The sequence below is a fragment of the Nuphar pumila genome, chromosome 6, assembly GCF_984573655.1.
Source record: "Nuphar pumila chromosome 6, dmNupPumi1.hap1.1, whole genome shotgun sequence".
Lineage (NCBI taxonomy): Eukaryota > Viridiplantae > Streptophyta > Magnoliopsida > Nymphaeales > Nymphaeaceae > Nuphar > Nuphar pumila.
Window position 1 is genome coordinate 121,429,619 of NC_143254.1, and position 8,133 is coordinate 121,437,751.

Genomic DNA, 8,133 nt, shown 5'->3' on the forward strand with positions numbered 1-8,133 from the left:
TCAAACCATTTTAAATAACATTCACTTATTTTGTCTCTTATTGGCCTGACTACTAAACATATTTTAATATATTCATTTCTAATTTTAACATTTCTTGTAACTCCAAACATCCATAGCATCTGCGTCCTTGCAGCATGCACTCTGTGTTCTTGTCACTTCTTCTTATTCGCCTAACATTCAGATCCATATAAAAATGTTAGACTTATAGCAGTCTTGTAAAAGCATATTTTCAATTATAAAGGTACTCTTTTATCACATAACACATCAGTGGCTTGTCGCCACTAAACCCCCAATCGACACTAATCTTATTAGCGATATCCTTTTTAAATCCACCATTATGTTGCAATATCGACCCTGAACACCAAAACTTATGGTACTGTTGAATAGACATTTTGTATTCTTATTGCTCTCACTAGCTTCTATACTAAATCTGAACTTCATAAATTTAGTTTTTGTTTTACTAATTTTTAAACCATTTTCTCAGATATGCACCTCCAACTCTAGTTGTATATGTATAATGCTAAGGTGCATGAAGAGCACCTACACCAACTTACTAGACATTACAATTTTATAATAGTTTAGTTTTTCTTTGTTGATCAAATCTTATGTATATGATTTACATACATTTCTTAGTAAAAAACAAGCTCTAGACATGTGATTTATATGCATGTTTTCTTATAAAACAAAATCACTCACAATTTGCCCAAATTTAATAACTTAAAAATTCTTGTTTTTTTACATCCAAAAACACGATGGAAGGCATGAGAAGATGAGCCTATTCCCATGGTTTTTAGGTGCTATCCTAGCACCATAGGATTACTCTCGCTCTCTCTCCTTTTATATATATATATATATATATATATATATATATATATATATATATATATATATATATATAGAGAGAGAGAGAGAGAGAGAGAGAGAGAGAGAGAGAGAGAGAGAGAGAGAGAGAGTAATGTGTAGGGTGCAAACTATTTATACCCCAGACCCCTTTACAAAACCTACTTGCATGTGTTTTTTTGCTTACTCTGAACTTATATATGTGTTTATTATTACTTATTTGTTAAAAGTCATACTTTGGATCAAATAATTTAACAAGAATTCTTGATATTTAGTCTATCAATTTTTTAGCTGAAAACATATCTCAATATGAAAAGTGCTTAAATTAATACATATTTTCTACTAAATAAAGCTTAGAGATCATATCTGCAGGTTTAGATTAAGTAAAAAGCACATTCAAATATATTTTTTAAAGGAATCTAGGATGGTCCGAAACTTACAGACACACACACATTATATATATATATATATATATATATATATATATATATATATATATATATATATATATGGCGACTAGAATATGAAAAACATAGTGTAAACTAGGCATTTCCAATGTATGCTTTTTCAAATCCAATCCTGCAGATGCATTCAACATGATCCATTTGCTAGGAATAGACTTTGGATCATGTTTTCAACAAAAAAATATGATTTTTGATAAATTAGACATCTATAAAAATTCTAAGCCATCTATTTTCATGGCTTAAAAAGTCAAACCTATGCATCACAATCCAAGGATTCGAGAACCATTCCCTTTAAATCTTGGCATGTAGATCACATTCATATAGTAAAATTTAATAGAAAAACAAAAAACCCCGTGAGAATCTTTGTTCACACTTGTTCTCCCATTTTCAGTCCTCATATTCTACTGATATATATATATATATATATATATATATATATATATATATATATATATATATATATATATATATATAGAGAGAGAGAGAGAGAGAGAGAGAGAGAGAGAGAGAGTAATGGGTTCATCCTAAACCAATTTGGTGTTAAACCGAGTGCTAAATGGTTTTTTCAAACTTTTTTCATTTTATTTTTAAATTCTGACCGTACAGATGTGATCTATGTACTTGATTTTAGAGGGATCAGCTCTTGAAGCGTTTGATTCCAACACATTGGTGGGTTTTTATAAAGTTCAAAAAATCAACAGTCCAAAATCTTTGTAAATTTTTGAGGCTTCAAACACATGATTTGGGTGTGAATTCTTAGTAAATTGACCACGCCCAACACATTTATTGGGCCGAAACCACATAAAAAGCACCAAAAGAAGCCCAAAAAACCCATTTAGCCCGTGGGCTTAGCACCAAATTGGTTTAGGATGGACCCATTTTTCTATATATATATATATATATATATATATATATATATATATATATATACTGAGTTTGCAAAATCAGCCCTATAGATGCATTCGGCATGGTTCATTTGCTAGGAATAGCCTGTTGGATCATGCTTTTTAAACAAAAACACAAGATTTGTTTAGGCTTGAATATTCACGAAAATATTGAGCCCATCCTTAAAAAAACATGCTTGGATGATTCAAAAGCTGGTCCCTTTAAAAACAAGCATGTAGATCTCATTCGTATGGTTAGAATTTAAGAAAAGTGAAAAGACGCATGGATTTCCTGCTGCACACTCTGATTCTTATATTTTAGTGGCTCTATATATATAGAGAGAGGGAGAGAGAAAGATCCACAAGAATAAGTTGTAGTCACCTCAATTTTGATCAAATGGTTTTTTGGCAAGAATCCCTTTTGAAAGCTAGGTGGTTAGGTAAATGTATTTTTGACTTATAAAACCACATCCTAAAGATTGTTGTTCAAAAGATGAATTAAACTAAAAAAGTCTTCACTTTTCAACATTATGAAATTTTGGTCAATATGACATTAGAGTGCAATGTTATAGTCAAAACAAGTTGATTTGTTTGGTCTAAAAAACCTATTTTCATGTAGGGCCTAATTTAACTAAAGTTTTTACTAGCAAAACAATGAAATTTGGTTTTGTGTTCAAAAGATGAATTAAAGTAGATGATGTGTTATCTTTCCAACACATTGATATGAATGTTTGGATCTAAAGATTCATTTGAAGAACCAGCTGCCTATAGTGGGTCCCACATTGAGACGACTTCCCCTATTTATGGAGAATTGAAAATTCCATGGAAGTGGATTAAAGAGGTGCCTAAGCCCAAAAATAGCTTATACAGAAATAACTTTAGTCCAAGCAGGCTTATCTATTTTTTAACCTAGATCTAGTAGGTTTAATCGTGCAAAGTGGGATTAAAGAGGTGCCTAAAAGTACCTGTTATTTTTGGATGTTCTTGACGAGATGAGTTTAAACCTTTGTGGTGTTGATGGTTTCTCAAAATAATTGCTCCAGCTGCCTCTTGTAAAATGCTTAGCCACTGCAACTGGTGAGAAACTTCCCTTTGGGAATTCTACTTCTGCAATTGTCGGACTTTGCCCATCCAAATAGGCTGAATCACATGGAGCAAATGGCTGTTCAATAGAAAATAGGACGTTGAATGTTGAAATGCATGATCTTGAAAAAGATGCCTGAGATAGTAAGACAGGATGCAACAGACAAATCTATGAACAGGAGAACATGGATAAGAATTCTCTTGGGTTTGTCTTTGATCTTGGAGGATTAAAGTGTGACAAGTTTTATCGGACTAAGAAGGCAATGGGTAGGTTATTAGGTTATTGGACCCTGGTATCTCTCCTTTCCTTTTTCTCTGTTTTGAGTTGTGTAGGTCCTTACCAACTGAAACCAAACTGAATTAGACCCCTTTTTCCCTTATTCGAACCCAGTCCGAACCCGTGGTCCCAAGAACACATCAAGTGGAACCTGAGTCCATTGAGCCTAGGTCCTCTTATCCAAGTCAGAGTGTATCCAGTCATGAAACAGGAAAACTGTTGCCTTCCCTCAAAAAATCATGAAACTACCTGTAGTGATTGATGTATCTACCCAGATTAGAAGAAGCCTTTGAAGGTGGTTCTGTGGGACATAGGAAAACTGTTGTGGGTGGTAGCACAATTGAGTTGGGTATCAGGGTAGACCTTGCTGAGGGGCAGCTTGGACATCATTTGTTATGGCTGGCTTCTATGGGAAAACATCTGCAAAGACAAGGCTCACTGCCTAAAATGAATCCCTACTGGTCATATTACTTCTTATCTTTAATACAACGGTAGGGAACTACCAAAGAAGCAATAATGTTGTTACAACTCTTGAAAATATATTAGTAGAACATGTAGAAGATCTTAGGCCAGATCTAGCGGCCCATAAAAACCATTCCTCGAGATGTAGACTTGAGAATTGGAGACAAGGCCCTGCTAATATGAAAACAATAAAAAATTCTTGCCTAGTGGAATAGGCAAAACTCAAGGGAGACGGGGGTGATACGGATCTTTTTTGGTTGGATCCAAGGATTCATTTAAAGAACCAGCTGGCCATGGTGGGGCTCAACTGGGGGGCTGACTTCCCCTATTTTTGGAGAATTGAAAAATCATGCAAGAGGATTAAAGAGCTTGTCTAATTTTGGTCTCTACTAAATTTAGCCTAAGCCCAAAAAATGGCTTGTCCACAAATAACTTTAGTCCAAGTAGGCTTATCTATTTTTATCCTTGGTCTAATAGGTTTGATCTCAAATTAGATTTATATTTACTTTCATCTTTGTAACTTGTGAAGAGGTTTTAATAGACCCTCTTGAGCTTATATATAGTCTATGTAAACTCATTTTTTGGTCATCAAATGAAATAAAATAAAGAATTGTCTCCCTTTTCTCTCTTTGTGTGTGGTCCTCTCTCTCTTATCTCTAATGAGTCCCTACCCCCGACCCGTCTCTCTCTCTCTCTCTACCTTCTTCTCTTATAATTCTCTAAGTCACTAAAGAGCATACATTTAGTATGTCATATCTCTTAGTGAGACTTTGACTGTAGCCCAAGACCCAAGTACTAGTTCGTGTGACTAACTCCAAGGAACCGGTGGCCCAATCATCTCGAACGCAACCCTAGTGGAACTGACCTCAATTTGGCCCTTCAATGTACTGTAGAAGTCCTTGACTAAGTCTATCCGCCTCATGAGTAAGTCAATATGTTCATTACCTTAGCCCCAAAACTATGTCTGAACCCACTTAACCCGTGTATACCCAAGACTCGCCAAATTATGTTCGTGTTTACAACTTGTGTTAGTCATGACTCCCGAACCGCTTGGAATCTAGAGTTGAGATTTTAACCCTAAGCTCTCCTTCATGTCTCTTGCCTTCCCTCAAAAAATACATTTTTTTAACTAACCCACTAGAGAGAACTAGATTTTATATCCAAACTTATCTCATTCAAAATACAGTCCTCACCCAGTCAAACTCTAAATCCAGTCGCCTGTTCCTAAGTTCATAACTCTCGAACCTCGTGGAGTTTGGCCTTGAAAATTTGATATTTGAACCTTAATTGTTTTTTCTCTCAAACTCTATCAGAACCAAACTGAACCAGACCTCGTTTTTACCTGAGTCAACTCACCATGTCCCTTATTCAGGTCTAGTCTAAACTCGTGGGTCCCACACATCAAAAATTTCCTCAAAAAGACATCCAATCAGATCAAAAAAAGTTTTTTTGATGGTTTGAATATAGCAAAGGGCATTGGCCTTAAAAAAAAATTTATGGGGGCCACACCTCCTATTCAACTATTTAGAATTCGAGTCTTAATTGTACACTTTTACCCCGTTGAAATTTTTGCACAACTAAACTTAGCCCACCTAACCTATTCAGCTTTCAAACCGAAGCTTGCATCAGGCAACTCATAATTGGACACTAGGAAGTTCAAAATTTGAAAAAAATGGTTAGTAGTTTGGTAATGGTGGATATGTTCAGCGTGGCGGTGGGTATGGAAAGCAAGGTTGTTAAATGCCATGAGGCGAAGCGAGGCGTTAAGCCTGCGCTTCGCCTCTGAGGCGTACGCCTGAGGTACTGAGGCGAACACCTCTCACAACACTGGCGTGGAGAAACAGTGTTAAATGCGATGAGGCGAAGCGAGGCGTTGAGCCTGCGCTTCCCCTCCTGAGGCGTCACAACACTGATGGGAAGAAGGCAATAACAGAATATTCCGCAGCAAGGCCTCTCCGCTCTGTAACATTGCGCAGACAATCCAAAAAGATATATATATAGATATAGGTACAAATTGGTTGGACGAGGCTTCAAGCTGGGTAATTAAGTGCAAATGACAACCATCTCAACGGAACAACTGTGGTAACAGCATAAGGATTCGGGTGCTCATACCCTTGGGTTTATCTAAGGATATCTCAACCTCACTCTTGTCAAGATGTATGGCGTTAATAATTTTTTCTTTACTCCTCAAAATAAAGTAAATGATATTTACTCATGCATTAATGAGGGGTCATTATGCGTCCCTTTTAGGTACAAATTATCAGGTTAATCTTTCAATTAAAAACATAGTTTGCTGGTACTGTGATGATATAAAGAAACAGTTTGGTAAAAAGTAGCAAAATCCACACAACAGGTTTGGCTTAGTGGGATGGAGCCTAGACCTGCGCGAGCCAAAACTTGGCGACTCATTGAGATAGATGGGTAAGTGCTAGGAGTTTTACATTGACATGACAGAGACGGTAAGTACAACAGGCTGAGCTAGTGTGATAATTAGGTCTCTGAGCCTAGGGCGGTTTCTCTAAATAAAAATAAAAACACAAAAGTGCCAAAATCACTAAAACCTAGTCAGGGTTACAGTTTTATTTCTTAGAGGCAAGATGGGGTTAGGCTGTTTCTTCCCTAACACAAATTTGCGTGTTTCAGTGTTTACAAAAGAATATCTTAGGACTAGGACTCATGATAATTCATATGTCAATGTTGCCCACGATGAATTTATAATAAAATAACATATAAAAAAGATAATTTTGCTTTTGATTTAAATATCCTCCCACAAAAATATCCTCTCGCTCTCTGTAAATAGATTTGCGAATGCCGCCTTTGTTTTTAGCTTGTGTTACAACACATGACCGCCTTCTCGTTCCTGCTTTGTGTTAGATAGAAAACTTTTTCGGGTTCATTCCTACCTCATGAAGATCACTATAAATCGAACGACTAGTTCGATCATTGGTGGGCATCATAGGGAGATTTGTGGGTCATCTCTTTTTACAGTCTTCTCTTCTTCTTCATTTTCGTTAGGCAGTATGAAAAAAAACAATGATGGACAAACATTCCAATAAGTGCCATTAAAGCGTGATGAGTACATTTTCATATCATCATGCTATTGTTGAAGAACGTATGTCATTATGAGTCTCATTAAGGTGTTATTTTGTTATTCCAGGTAAATTTTATCATTTTGATGGTTGGAAACTTGAATATATTTGTAAGGCGGTGGAACCTGTTGACAAAAATGATTGATTACAGATGCAAGCAAGAGCCTCTACTCCATTCGGTATCGTTTATTCACTCAGTATATGCAATATAACACAAATCCCGGTTGTAGTAACACATATATCGATTTGTGAGATATTGTTTTGTTTATTAATATCGATTTGTAATATATTATGCTGAATTGCTGTATATCGATTTGTAAGATATTATGTGTTTTCTAATATTGATTTGTGAGATATTATGTTGAATTGTCGTATATTGATTTGTAAGATATTATATATTTTCTAGTATCAATTTATGAGATATTGTTTTGGTTGTTAATATCGATTTGTAATATATTATGCTGAATTGCCATATATCGATTTGTAAGATATCATATGTTTTCTAGTATCGATTTGTGAGATATTGTTATGGTTGTTAATATCGATTTGTGATATATTATGCTGAATTACCGTATATCAATTTGTAGGATATTATGCTGAATTGCTGTATACCGATTTAAAACACATATTATGTTGAATTGTCGTATATTGATTCGTAAGATATTATGTGTTTTATAGTGTCGATTTGTGAGATATGGTTTTGTTTGTCATTATTGATTTATAAGCTATTATGTTGTTGTTTTGATACTGTGATTCATTCAATCATTTCTTTTACTTGCTTAACTAATCAGTAGCCGTTGTTATATGTATCCTGAATAAATCATAGTAAATGTATGCTCTGGCTAACACAAATTGATATTTTGCTCATGACAACGTAGAGCATATCAACTAGCTGCAGTGAAGATGATGTATCTCAATCATTGAAAAGTCATGGAGCAACAAACATCGATCCGTACTATCGACACACATGAAGAAGTAAATATGTGCACTAATGATGCACATGATAAGAAGGGTGCAGACATTGGATTCACTCT